This window comes from Ranitomeya imitator, chromosome 10, assembly GCF_032444005.1.
Source record: "Ranitomeya imitator isolate aRanImi1 chromosome 10, aRanImi1.pri, whole genome shotgun sequence".
NCBI lineage: Eukaryota > Metazoa > Chordata > Amphibia > Anura > Dendrobatidae > Ranitomeya > Ranitomeya imitator.
In genome coordinates, this window is record NC_091291.1 from 109,297,640 (window position 1) to 109,313,041 (window position 15,402).

Below are 15,402 nucleotides of genomic sequence, written 5' to 3' on the forward strand. Positions count from 1 at the left end.
ATTTAGTGCTATTTCATCAACTACTAACATTCAAAAATCCAGTCAAGTGCATGAAACATGTCCATAGATTTTAAATGGAATACAAGTGCAAAATTCAGTTCTTGACAAATCGCCGATGTCTATTATTTCCTAGCTAGATTTGCTCACATTTCTCTTTTTTTTTTTCAGATTGATCACCGTCAAAAATAAGCACAGTAGCGCCTTATAATGTTGTAGATCAGAATATTTTGAATTTGGGTTTGTGGAGCCCTCTAGTGGTCATGTGTATAAGTAGCATATAAAGGCTCCATGAAGTGGGAGACTGAAATTGGGCAGCGTGAATCCTTCCTGTCTGAGTGCGAAGAAGTGATTTGTGTTATTCTTGATTTTCCAGATCATCACTTTCATTGCTAATGCATCAAATAATTTATTCGGTCTGTATGATTAAAATCTGCCTGATGCTCTAGAGTGGCACATCATCAACATGACTCATTGATTAAATGTATACAGAGCGGAGCGCCAATCTATAAATTCCAATTTTACTTATCAGTATGTCTTTGGAGTGTGGGAGAAAACCTGAGAACCTGAAGGAAACCTTCAAAATCACAGGGAAATGTACACTGCTCAAAAAAAAAAAAAAGAACACTTAAACAACAGAATATAAGTAAATCAAACTTCTGTGAAATCGAACTATCCACTTAGGAAGCAACACTGACAGACAATGAATTTCACATGCTGTTGTGCAAATGGAATAGACAACAGATGGAAATTATTGGCAATTATCAAGACACACAATAAAGGAGCGGTTCTGCAGGTGGGGATCACAGACCACATCTCAGTACCAGTGCTTTCTGGCTGATGTTTTGGTCACTTTTGAATGTTCGTTGTGCTTTCACACTCTTGGTAGCATGAGACGGACTCTACAACCCACACAAGTGGCTCAGGTAGTGCAGCTCATCCAGGATGGCACGTCAATGCGAGCTGTGGCAAGAAGGTTTGCTGTGTCTGTCAGCGTAGTGTCCAGAGGCTTGAGGCGCTACCAGGAGACAGGCCAGTACACCAGGAGATGTGGAGGGGGCTGTAGGAGGGCAACAACCCAGCAGCAGGACCGCTACCTCAGCCTTTGTGCAAGGAGGAACAGGAGGAGCACTACCAGAGCCCTGCAAAATGACCTCCAGCAGGCCACAAATGTGCATGTGTCTGCAGAAACAGTTAGAAACCGACTCCATGAGGATGGTGAGTGCCCGACATCCACAGATGGGGGTTGTGCTCACAGCCCAACACCGTGCAGGACACCTGGCCTTTGCCACAAAACACCAGGATTGGCGAATTCGCCACTGGCACCCTGTGCTCCTCACAGATGAAAGCAGGTAGCGCTGTCTCCTGCACGGCACACGGACTGCACACGGACAACGTCCGTGTGCGGTACGTGTTTTACATGGACCCATTGACTTTAATGGGTCCGTGTAATACGTGCGCTCCCACGAACACTGACATATCTCCGTGTTTGGCACACGGAGACACGGTCTGCAAAAAAATCAATGACATCTGCACAGATGCATTGATTTCACTGTGTCTACGTGTGTCAGTGGCTCCGGTACGTGAGGAAACTGTCACTTCACGTACCGGAGACACTGACGTGTGAAACCGGCCTAATAGCGACTTGAGAAATGACGGCTTTACTACTGGACGGCGTTAAAATGACATTTTGGAGCATTCGCAATAAAACAACGGAGGAGCCCAGACGCAGCCGGACATTAACTGCGCATCTATCTGCTGACACAGGTATAGGGGGCGGATGAGGCGAAGGAGAAATGATCCCAATTACCCACTTTAGGTGGCATTTTAGTGCCTCTCAGTGAGATATATAATACGATTCTGATTACAAGATACAATCCGTACACATAAAATCACTTTTCCATTTAGAGCCCAATACAGACTGAGCATGAAAAACTACCCTGTAATCTTTTGTGGGTTTTGGTGCCCTCTAATGGTTGAAGGGTAAACTGCAGCCTAAATTATCTGCAGTCCACAAAAATGAAAATATTTAACAATTCTTATAACTACAGGGCAAAAAAAACAAAAATTTTCTAGAAATGATAACTTACACAAATGATATACAGATTAGTATGAAGAATTTACCATTTTCGGGCTGAGAAAAAGAAGCAGAAGTTAGAGCGCCCAGAGTTTCCTGTAAACTTATTTGACCAACCCTTAACAATGCTACATTTAGGCAGATATGCCATCATTTTGTATAGGTGGCATCCCTCCAAAAGATGACCTGTCACTTGCCATGAATAAGTATTTTTTCTCCTGAATCAGGCGATGTCTTTCTTTTGTTCCTGCGCCTCTCTGTTCCTGAGATATGACTCTTCATTCATTTATAACAGTCCAGTGTTTTTAGCCAAGTGGGTATGGTCCATAATTCATCTACTAGAGTCTTCTTGGGGACCACACCCAGTTGGATGAAAGGCTAGATTTAAAAAAGCAGGGAAGAGGGGGCCATATCTCAGGAACGGAGCAGGAACAAAAGAAAAACGTCGCCGGATTCAGGAGAAGAGCGGGATTTACACCAGAAAAATGCATATTAATTACAAGCGACAAAGTCTTTAAATCTGATGTGGAAAATGCCTATGACAGGGCTCATGCAAGGGAACCATTTTCCTAATATCTGAGAATTTATTTATTTTATTTATAACTTTATGACAAGTTACACTGTAAAAATTCCTTCTGCTGCCACTAAGGGATCTCACTACATATGGATTTATCACAGACTGTAGCTCCCCCTGGTGGTGGATGCAGGAAGTCAGAATTTCATCACAAACGTAAAGGCTTAATTTTTGACTCACACAGCCCCCTCCAGAGACCCCGCCACAGCAGCATAGAGTAAGTCAGCGACCCCTGCCACAGCAGCACAGGGTAAGTCAGCGACCCCTGCCACAGCAGAATAGAGTAAGTCAGCGACCCCTGCCACAGCAGAATAGAGTAAGTCAGCGACCCCTGCCACAGCAGCACAGGGTAAGTCAGCGACCCCTGCCACAGCAGCTTAGAGTAAGTCAGCGACCCCTACCACAGCAGCACAGGGTAAGTCAGCGACCCCCGCCACAGCAGCACAGGGTAAGTCAGCGACGCCTGCCACAGCAGCATAGAGTAAGTCAGCGACCCCTGCCACAGCAGCACAGGGTAAGTCAGCGACCCCTGCCACAGCAGCACAGGGTAAGTCAGCGACCCCCGCCACAGCAGCACAGGGTAAGTCAGCGACTCTGTTATGACCTGGTGGTTAGGAGCACCCGGAATGACCTGATAGTTAAACCTCATACAGGACGAGCTCTGGGATGTGGGAGCTCTGCAGACCGCAAGCCCTAAACCTATCACACACACTAAAAATAGCCATGGAGCGCTCCTGACCAGACCTAGGCGCCTCGTCACAGCCTAAGAACTATCTAGCCCTAGAGAAAGAAAATAAAGCCTACCTTGCCTCAGAGAAATTCCTCAAAGGTAAAGGAAGCCCCCCACGTATATTGACTGTGAGTAAAGAAGAAAGTCACAAACGCAGAGATGAAACAGGTTTCAGCAAAGGGAGGCCAGACTTACTAAATAGACAGAGGATAGGAAAGGTAACTTTGCGATCAGCACAAAAACCTACAAAAGACCACGCAGAGTGTGCAAAAAAGACCTCCACACCGACTCACGGTGCGGAGGGACCACTCTGCATCCCAGAGCTTCCAGCTAGCAAGACAAAATCATGAAAACCAGCTGGACAAGAAAACAGTGAACAAATAATGACTATCAGGAACTTAGCTTCTGCAGGAGAAGGCAGGTCACCAGAGAGATCCAACTGAACAAATGCAAAAACATTGACAGCTGGCATGGAGTAACGATCTGAGAGGAGTTAAATAGAGCAGCCAACCAAAGGACAACCCACGTCACCTGTGTAAGGAACCTCAGAAGCAGCAGCTTCACTCATAGCCACCAGAGGAAGCCCATAGACAGAACTCGCCGAAGTACCACTCATGACCACAGGAGGGAGTTCGACAACAGAATTCACAACACGACCCCTGCCACAGCAGCTTAGAGTAAGTCAGCGACCCCTGCCACAGCAGCACAGGGTAAGTCAGCGACCCCTGCCACAGCAGCTTAGAGTAAGTCAGCGACCCCTACCACAGCAGCACAGGGTAACTCAGCGACCCCTGCCACAGCAGCACAGAGTAAGCCAGCGACCCCTGCCACAGCAGCTTAGAGTAAGTCAGCGACCCCTGCCACAGCAGCACAGGGTAAGCCACCGACCCCTGCCACAGCAGCTTAGAGTAAGTCAGCGACCCCTACCACAGCAGCACAGGGTAACTCAGCGACCCCTGCCACAGCAGCACAGAGTAAGCCAGCGACCCCTGCCACAGCAGCTTAGAGTAAGTCAGCGACCCCTGCCACAGCAGCACAGGGTAACTCAGCGACTCCTGCCACAGCAGCACAGAGTAAGTCAGCGACCCCCGCCACAGCAGCTTAGAGTAAGTCAGCGACCCCTGCCACAGCAGCACAGGGTAAGTCAGCGACCCCTGCCACAGCAGCTTAGAGTAAATCAGCGACCCCTGCCACAGCAGCACAGAGTAAGTCAGCGACCCCTGCCACAGCAGCTTAGAGTAAGTCAGCGACCCCTGCCACAGCAGCACAGAGTAAGTCAACGACCCCCGCCACAGCAGCATAGAGTAAGTCAACGACCCCTGCCACAGCAGCACAGGGTAAAAAGTCAGCGATCCCTGCCACAGCAGCACAGAGTAAGTCAGTGACCCCCGCCACAGCAGCACAGGGTAAGTCAGCAACCCCCACCACAGCAGCACAGAGTAAGTCAGCGACCCCCGCCACAGCAGCACAGGGTAACTCAGCGACTCCTGCCACAGCAGCACAGAGTAAGTCAGCGACCCCCGCCACAGCAGCTTAGAGTAAGTCAGCGACCCCTGCCACAGCAGCACAGAGTAAGTCAACGACCCCCGCCACAGCAGCATAGAGTAAGTCAACGACCCCTGCCACAGCAGCACAGGGTAAAAAGTCAGCGATCCCTGCCACAGCAGCACAGAGTAAGTCAGTGACCCCCGCCACAGCAGCACAGGGTAAGTCAGCAACCCCCACCACAGCAGCACAGAGTAAGTCAGCGACCCCCGCCACAGCAGCACAGGGTAAATCAGCGACCCCCACCACAGCAGCATAGAGTAAGTGAGTGACCCCTGCCACAGCAGCACAGAGTAAGGCCGGCGTCACACTAGCGAGTTTTACGGACGTATGAACGCATAAAATACGTCCGTAAAACACGCATTACACACGGCCCAATGATTTTCAATGGGTCATGTCCTATCAGCCGTATATTACGCATCCGTATTATACGGCTTTCTACGGCCGTAGAAAATCGCAGCATGCTGCGTTTGTCACCGTATTGCGCAAAAAAATATGCCAATGAAAGTCTATGGGGGGAGAAAAATACAGATGACACACGGACCAGCAGTGTGACTTGCGAGAAATACGCAGCGGTGGCTGGGGTCACATTGCGTTTTGGTCAGAGCGCTAACGGACAGCGTTGCACGGCGAAATTAACGCCATGCAACGCGTCCGTTAGCGCTCCCATTGCCCGCAATGTACCAGCGCATTGCTAGCGCGTGTCATTTTCGGCACGCGCTAGCGACGCGCCGGTCTTTTGTAGCGCGCCTCGGACGCTGCTTGCAGCGTCCGCGGCGCGCCCGAGGTCCGTTCCCCGCTCTCGCAGATCGGGGATCTGCGAGAGCGGGGACGTTAACGCGACCCCGAAACGCGACCCTTTAAAAACATTGCGTTAGCGCAATCCGCTAGCGCTAGCGCTAAACGGATTGCACTAACGCAATGTGACCCCAGCCTTAGAGAGAAAAGCCGGCAATTCAGTGCGGTATACAGTAAAATCACACTGACAGCTTACAATAGAATAGGTAGAATAAATGTGTACACATAGTATAGGTATATATATATATATATATATATATATATATATATATATATATATATATATATATATATATGTCATTGAGACACATATATGTATATATATTAATATTTCATGCAGCGCTAGATAGCTTTAAAGCCGGTAATTCAATTGCCGGCTTTTGCTATCTCCTTCCCAAACCCGACATGATATGAGACATGGTTTACATACAGTAAACCATCTCATATCCCCATTTTTTTTTGCATATTCCACACTACTAATGTTAGTAGTGTGTATGTGCAAAATGTGGGCGCTCTAGCTATTAAATTAAAGGGTTAAATGGCGGAAAAAATTGGCGTGGGCTCCCGCGCAATTTTCTCCGTTAGAGTGGTAAAGCCAGTGACTGAGGGCAGATATTAATAGCGTAAAGAGGGTCCACGGTTATTGCCCCCCCCCGGCTAAAAAAATCTGCCCCCAGCCACCCCAGAAAAGGCACATCTGGAAGATGCGCCTATTCTGGCACTTGGCCACTCTCTTCCCATTCCCGTGTAGCCGTGGGATATGGGGTAATGAAGGGTTAATGTCACCTTGCTATTGTAAGGTGACATTAAGCCAGATTAATAATGGAGAGGCGTCAATTATGACACCTATCCATTATTAATCCAATTGTATGAAATGGTTAAAAAACACACACACATTATTACAAAGTATTTTAATGAAATAAAGACACAGGTTGTTGTAATATTTTATTAGACTCTTAATCCACCTGAAGACCCTCGCTCTGTAACAAAGGAAAAATAAAAAAAAAACAATATCTCATACCTTCCGATGATCTGTCACGTCCCACGATGTAAATCCATCTGAAGGGGTTAAATTATTTTACAGGCAGGACCTCTGCTATAATGCAGCTGTGCTCCTGCCTGTAAAACCCCAGCGAATGAATGGAAAGTAGGTCAATGACCTATAGTTACCTTCATTCGCGGTGATGCGCCCTCTGCTGGTTGTCCTCATATGACATCGAATGTGGGAACGTTTCAGAATATTTTCCCAGCCATACGGATTACATACGGAGGATGCCATGCTCAAAATACGCTGACACACCCTGCCTACGGATGAGATACGGACCACTATTTTGGGGACTTTTCTGCGTATTACGGCCATAAATTACGGACCGTATTTTGATACGCTGAGTGTGAGGCCGGCCTAAGTCAGCGACCCCCGCCACAGCAGCACAGGGTAAGTCAGCGACCCCTGCCACAGCAGCATAGAGTTAAGTCAGCGACCCCTGCCACAGCAGCATAGAGTAAGTCAACAACCCCTGCCACAGCAGCACAGAGTAAGTCAGCGACCCTCACCACAACAGCACAGAGTAAGTCAGCGACCCCTGCCACAGCAGCATAGAGTAAGTCAGCGACCCCTGCCACAGCAGCATAAAGTAAGTCAGCGACCCCTGCCACAGCAGCACAGAGTAAGTCAGCGACCCCTGCCACAGCATCACAGAGTAAGTCAGCGACCCCCGCCACAGCAGCATAGAGTAAGTCAGCGACCCCCGCCACAGCAGCACAGAGAAAGTCAGCGACCGCTTCTACAGCAGCACAGAGTAAGTCAGCGACCCCCGCCACAGCAGCATAGAGTAAGTCAGCGACCCCTGCCACAGCAGCACAGAGTAAGTCAGCGACCCCCGCCACAGCAGCACAGAGTAAGTCAGCGACCGCTTCTACAGCAGCACAGAGTAAGTCAACGACCCCGCCACAGCAGCATAAAGTAAGTCAGCGACCCCTGCCACAGCAGCACAGAGTAAGTCAGCGACCCCTGCCACAGCATCACAGAGTAAGTCAGCGACCCCCGCCACAGCAGCACAGAGAAAGTCAGCGACCGCTTCTACAGCAGCACAGAGTAAGTCAGCGACCCCCGCCACAGCAGCATAGAGTAAGTCAGCGACCCCTGCCACAGCAGCACAGAGTAAGTCAGCGACCCCCGCCACAGCAGCACAGAGTAAGTCAGCGACCGCTTCTACAGCAGCACAGAGTAAGTCAACGACCCCGCCACAGCAGCATAGAGTAAGTCAGCGACCCCTGCCACAGCAGCACAGAGTAAGTCAATGACCCCCGCCACAGCAGCATAGAGTAAGTCAGCGACCCCTGCCACAGCAGCATAGAGTAAGTCAACGACCCCGCCACAGCAGCAGAGAGTAAGTCAGCGACCCCCGCCACAGCAGCATAGAGTAAGTCAATGACCCCCGCCACAGCAGCATAGAGTAAGTCAACGACCCCCGCCACAGCAGCACAGAGTAAGTCAGCGACCGCTTCTACAGCAGCACGGAGTAAGCCAGCGACCCCCGCCACAGCAGCATAGAGTATGTCAATGACCCCACCACAGCAGCACAGAGTAAGTCAGCGACCCCTGCCACAGCAGCACAGAGTAAGTCAGTGACCCCAGCCACAGCAGTATAGAGTAAGTCAATGACCCCACCACAGCAGCACAGAGTAAGTCAGTGACCCCAGCCACAGCAGCATAGAGTAAGTCAATGACCCCGCCACAGCAGCACAGAGTAAGTCAGTGACCCCAGCCACAGCAGCATAAAGTCAGTGACCGCGCTACAGCAGCACAGAGTAAGTCAGTGTCCCCCGCCACAGCAGCATAAAGTCAGCGACTCCTGCCACAGCAGCACAGAGTAAGTCAGCGACCCCCGCCACAGCAGCACAGAGTAAGTCAGCGACCGCTTCTACAGCAGCACAGAGTAAGTCAACGACCCCGCCACAGCAGCATAGAGTAAGTCAGCGACCCCTGCCACAGCAGCACAGAGTAAGTCAATGACCCCGCCACAGCAGCATAGAGTAAGTCAGCGACCCCTGCCACAGCAGCACAGAGTAAGTCAACGACCCCGCCACAGCAGCATAGAGTAAGTCAGCGACCCCTGCCACAGCAGCACAGAGTAAGTCAATGACCCCCGCCACAGCAGCATAGAGTAAGTCAGCGACCCCCGCCACAGCAGCATAGAGTAAGTCAACGACCCCGCCACAGCAGCATAGAGTAAGTCAGCGACCCCCGCCACAGCAGCACAGAGTAAGTCAATGACCCCCGCCACAGCAGCATAGAGTAAGTCAGCGACCCCTGCCACAGCAGCATAGAGTAAGTCAACGACCCCCGCCACAGCAGCACAGAGTAAGTCAATGACCCCCGCCACAGCAGCATAGAGTAAGTCAGCGACCCCCGCCACAGCAGCATAGAGTAAGTCAACGACCCCCGCCACAGCAGCACAGAGTAAGTCAGCGACCGCTTCTACAGCAGCACGGAGTATGTCAGTGACCTCCGCCACAGCAGCACAGAGTAAGTCAATGACCCCCGCCACAGCAGCATAGAGTAAGTCAGCGACCCCTGCCACAGCAGCATAGAGTAAGTCAACGACCCCCGCCACAGCAGCACAGAGTAAGTCAATGACCCCCGCCACAGCAGCATAGAGTAAGTCAGCGACCCCCGCCACAGCAGCATAGAGTAAGTCAACGACCCCCGCCACAGCAGCACAGAGTAAGTCAGCGACCGCTTCTACAGCAGCACGGAGTATGTCAGTGACCTCCGCCACAGCAGCACAGAGTAAGTCAATGACCCCCGCCACAGCAGCATAGAGTAAGTCAGCGACCCCTGCCACAGCAGCATAGAGTAAGTCAACGACCCCCGCCACAGCAGCACAGAGTAAGTCAATGACCCCCGCCACAGCAGCATAGAGTAAGTCAGCGACCCCCGCCACAGCAGCATAGAGTAAGTCAACGACCCCCGCCACAGCAGCACAGAGTAAGTCAGCGACCGCTTCTACAGCAGCACGGAGTATGTCAGTGACCTCCGCCACAGCAGCACAGAGTAAGTCAATGACCCCCGCCACAGCAGCACAGAGTATGTCAATGACCCCACCACAGCAGCACAGAGTAAGTCAGCGACCCCTGCCACAGCAGCACGGAGTATGTCAGTGACCTCCGCCACAGCAGCACAGAGTAAGTCAATGGCCCCCGCCACAGCAGCACAGAGTAAGTCAGCGACCCCAGCCACAGCAGCATAAAGTCAGTGACCGCGCTACAGCAGCACAGAGTAAGTCAGTGTCCCCTGCCACAGCAACACAGAGTAAGTCAGCGACCCCCGCCACAGCAGCACAGAGTAAGTCAGCGACCCCACCACAGCAGCACAGAGTAAGTCAGCGACCCCCGCCACAGCAGCACAGAGTAAGTCAGCGACCCCACCACAGCAGCACAGAGTAAGTCAGCGACCCCACCACAGCAACACAGAGTAAGTCAGCGACCCCTGCCACAGCAGCACAGAGTAAGTCAGCGACCCCTGCCACAGCAGCACAGAGTATGTCAGCAACCCCTGCCACAGCAGCACAGAGTATGTTAGCGATCTCTGTGACAGCAGCACAGAGTATGTTAGCGATCTCTGTGACAGCAGCACAGAGTATGCCAGTAACCTCCGCCAAGTAAAAACTAAGTGGCTGCGCCGGTATGCTAACATGATAGCAGGTAGTCTCCGCTGATGGTGTCGGCTCCGGCATTCTTTGGATACCATTGGTGCCCATGCATTTCCTTTTGACGGGGTTCTTTAAGGCGCCTGTCATTGTGACAGCAAGAATAGCGCTATAGTAAAAGCAGGCAGACTGGGCGAGGCAATCTCTGAATCCATCCTGTACTGATAGCTTATCGCACGTTGTAGAGTCGCCTTTATGAGATTTCTCTGTATCATTCGCTTTGAAAGTGACTGAGAAAGGTAAATCCCCGGGCACACTGAGCCGCCATACAGGTGTATACAGATAACAGCCGACCTTCAAGAGAGGAAAGGGTGGAAAAGTCCACTGGCACCTCAGGTGAATAAACTATGCTAATGTCTGCCTAAACCAGTGTTACAAACACGTTTTAAAGGAGAAAATTATATTTTGGGAAGAGCAAATCCAATAATAAACATTGGTATAGAAAGGGGTTTACCGTCCAGTATTTCTTCTGCTGCTCAGAACTAGTGATGTGGGAAAGGTGGTCACATTATTAAGATTTCTAGTTTTTTAGGGTTTGTTTTTACGTCTTAACGTCTTCATACACATTAGATAACATTTTTCTAAATTTTGCCCCTGGCCCACTATGCGGCTTCTTCGTGGAACAGTGCAGGGCCGCAGTTTTGACATCTCAGGCGGTGCCGCTCGTTCCTATGCAGGGTGCCGTGGTGAAGACGGGTTTCTCAACGGCTGCTGCACAGGCAAAGTTCACAGTATGGCAAAGTGAGCTTTGTCATCTCGGTTGCTGCCTATGCAGAGAGCAGCCAACGGCAAATTCATCTCTACTTCTGCATTCTACATAGGGAGCGACATGAGATGACAAAAGGTTCTTCTCTCACAATTTGGTGAGAAAAGATAGAGACCTGCTGAGAGAGATGTTCCAAATTCTAACCAATATAATTACAAATTAATTTGGAAAAGAAAAACAAAACAAATAAGGTTATGGTTAGGACTATGGTTAAGGATAGGACTGGGGTTACAAGTATGATTGAGGATAGGGCTAAAGTTAGGAGTATGGTTGAGGATTAGGTTTAGGGTTAGGAGTATGGTTGAGGATAGGACTAGGTTTAGGAGTATGTTTGAGGATAGGACTAGGGTTAGGAGTATGGTTGAGGATAGGGTTAGGATTAGGAGTATGGTTGAGGGTAGGACTAGGTTTAGGGTTAGGAGTATGGTTGAGGATTAGGTTTAGGGTTAGGAGTATGGTTGAGGATAGAACTAGGGTTAGGAGTATGTTTGAGGATAGGACTAAGGTTAGGAGTATGTTGAGGATAGGACTAGGGTTAGGGTTAGGAGTATGGTTGAGGATATGATCAGGGTTAGGGTCAGCAGGATGATTTGGGATAGGACAAGAGTTAGGAGGATGGTTGAGGATAGGACTAGGGTTAGGAGTATGGTTAAGGATAGGACTAGGGTTAGGAGTATGGTTGAGGATAGGATTAGGGTTAGGATTAGGAGTATGGTTGAGGATAGGGTTAGGAGTATGGTTGAGGTAGGACTAGGTTTAGGGTTAGGAGTATGGTTGAGGATAGGACTAGGGTTAAGAGTATGTTTGAGGATAGGACTAAGGTTAGGAGTATGGTTGAGGGTAGGAGTATGGTTGAGGATATGATTAGGGTTAGGAGGATGGTTGAGGATAGGACAAGAGTTAGGAGGATGGTTGAGGATAGGACTAAGGTTAGGGTTAGGAGTATGGTTGAAGATAGGACAAGGGTTAGGGTTAGGAGTATGGTTGAGAGTAGGTCTAGGGATAGGGTTAGGAGGATGGTTGAGAGTAGGTCTAGGGATAGGGTTAGGAGGATGGTTGAAGATAGGACTAAGGTTAAGCCTAGGGTCAGGGGACACAATTCCTGCCTTGCCACGGGCGCTTGTAACACATGCTGCTCCATTGCTGATAAAATCTCTTTTTCTGGAGGACCCAGCATTTCCTTACATTGTATGGACAACCTAACGACTTAAATGAAAACGGCTTCATTTTTAATTTTTCCTTATGATGGTTGCTGCAGGAAAATTAAACCCTTAGACCCTGATTCGTGAAGACCGTTGATTTTGATGAGGGGGAGTGTATGAGTCAGGAGCTCCTGATTCATTAAGAGCCTTCTAATGAATCAGGAGCGTTGGACCACTGACTTGAATATTTGATCATCCAGCGCCCAACAAGTCCAATAAATGGCGGATTAAAGAGATTTGTTTCCAAAATTTGCAATACTTATATTCTACATTTCTTGCCATTTGCAAAAAAAAAAACGCATAACACGTCGCAATAAGGACATCAACGCGGCCGGTCTGAGAGCCTTCAAATATGGAAAGGTTCAATGTGGGAACGGTGACGAAAGCCAGATCACCTCGAAATAGATCTGATAAATCGGAGATCATTGCCCCAAGCCAGGGATCTATGGATTCTTGTTTACTGCAGCAATGTCCTGTGAACACTGGTGCGCCCATGGAGCGGTGCGCTAATCTCCAGGATGGGTCTGTGCACATATGGAGCACACGTGTCGGAGACGTCAGCCAGCCTCCTCGCAGAATATCACTGACTTCACTCCTATGAATCAGATTGAGAGTAAATGACAATGCTGTGGAGCAGGCAGCAAAATCACAGAGGTGGGCTAAGGTTATGTCTGACCCGGGGCAAAAGCCGAATAGTGATTTGACATTATGTCTCCCGAGTAGAGGAGAAATGCAAAACGCAGATAGATATTAAAAATGATGCCCTTTGTTGCTTCTACTAAATGTGAAAAATATAGACACTGTCCATGTTAGCCAAAATAATGTTTGGATTTTGCCTTCAATAAAATAATTAATAATTTTATGTATATAACGCCAACATAGGCCGCAGTGCTTCACATATTTATATTGGATTTTTTTTTTAAATTTTGCTTCAAAAACACTAATGGTACTTTTTTTTTTAACTTCTATCCAATAAAATAAAGCTGCTGGTGTAATAGAGCCATTATTTATTAATAACGTCTAAGAAATAAAGCAAAAATGTTACTTTTCAACTTTTTCTCTACTTATAATGTACCAGCATATGACAACATATCTGTATATATCAGTATAAAAGGTGTGTAAAGGAAAATAATTTTTTAGGTTTTTAATTGGTGAAAATACATTTCGTAGCTCCTGGCTTGGCCATGTTCACACGCTCAGTATTTGGTCAGTATTTTACATCAGTATTTGTAAGCCAAAACCAGGAGTGGGTGATACATACAGAAGCGGTGACGTGTTTCTATGATACGTTTCCTCTGATTGTTCCTCTTCTGGTTTTGGCTTAAAAAATACTGATGTAAAATACTGACCAAATACTGATATTGTGAACATGGCCTTAATTTAAAAAAAAGTAATATTTCATGGCAAACACATTTGAAATGAATCTGTTACCAGATTTTGTGATGCAATCTGAAAGCACGATGATGTAGGGGCTGAGACCCTGATTCCAGCAATGTGTCACTTGCTAGGCTGCGTGTTACTGTTTCAATAAAATCAGTGTTTTATCTGCATGACATTATCACTACACGACTAGGTTTCTTGTGCCACCTTGTCCTGCAGTTCTGTGTAACCCCGCCCCCACTACTGATTGGCAGTGTACATAGAAAGCTTCCAATCAGAGTTGTGGGCGGGGTTATACCGGGCACAGCATTCATAGCGCCGCTTGATCTCCAGCAGAAAAAACCGTCATTTTATAAAAACTACAGCACCCAGTAAACTAAGTGATACATCGCAGGAATCAGGGTCTTAGCCTCTACATCATTGCTGCTGTCAAATTCCTTAACAAAAACCTGCTGACAGATTCCCTATAACTCTTCAGCTCAATAAAAAAATATATTTGGATGGGACATGTTGTAAATAGCGTTGCAAAAATGTATCAGAACATAACCTAAAAGAAAAGGATTCCCAGACTGATCTTATGGTGTTGGCTTTGCCGTTGGTAAATCCTATGAAATATTTTAATGCGTCCTGTGACACAGACCGGACATTGTTAGGCTCTCTGCACTGGCTCAGGAATTTGCAAAAAAAAATAAGTGTAATCGCATTCCTTCACCCGCTGCAAACAAGAGCACATTGAAATAAATCAAAGCCTATAATCATGTATTTTACCATAAGAGGTTAAGCTGTTTTGGTGCAATCACCTAGTTTCCATGTGAACTGACCCCTAACACAGCTAAAACATCCCAATAACGTCCACTCATTGCTCCAAACCATCCAGACTTTAACCCCTTAACTTTTACCGTCGGAACTTCCTGTATTTATTTTTAATTAACCCCTTAACGACCCCAGCTTTTTTTCGGTTTTGCGTTTTCATTTTTCGCTCCCCTTCTTCCCAGAGCCATAACTTTTTTTTTTATTTTTCCGTCAATATGGCCGTGTGAGGGCTTGTTTTTTGCAAGATGACTTGTACTTTTGAACCACACCATTGGTTTTACCAGGTCGTGTACTAGAAAACGGGAAAAAATTCCAAGTGGGGTGAAATTGCAAAACAAAAAGTGCAACCCACACTTGTTTTTTGCTAGGCTTTTTAAAATACTAAAACTGACCTGCCTTTATGATTCTCCAGGTCATTACGAGTTCATAGACACCAAACATGTCTAGGTTCTTTTTTATTTTAAGTGGTGACATTTTTTTTTAAAACTTTGCGCCATTTTCCGATACCTGCACCGTTTCCATTTTTTGGGATCTCGGGTCGGGTGAGGGCTTATTTTTTGCTTGCCGAGCTGACTTTTTAATGATACCATTTTGGTGCAGATACGATCTTTTGATTGCCGTTATTGCATTTTAATGCAATGTCGCGGCGATCAAAAAAACGTAATTCTGGCGTTTTTACTTTTTTTTATCCCTACGCCATTTAACAATCAGGTTAATCCTTTTTTTATTGATAGATCGGGCGATTCTGAACGCGGCGATACCAAATATACGTAGGTTTGATTTTATTTTTATTGTTTTATTTTGAATG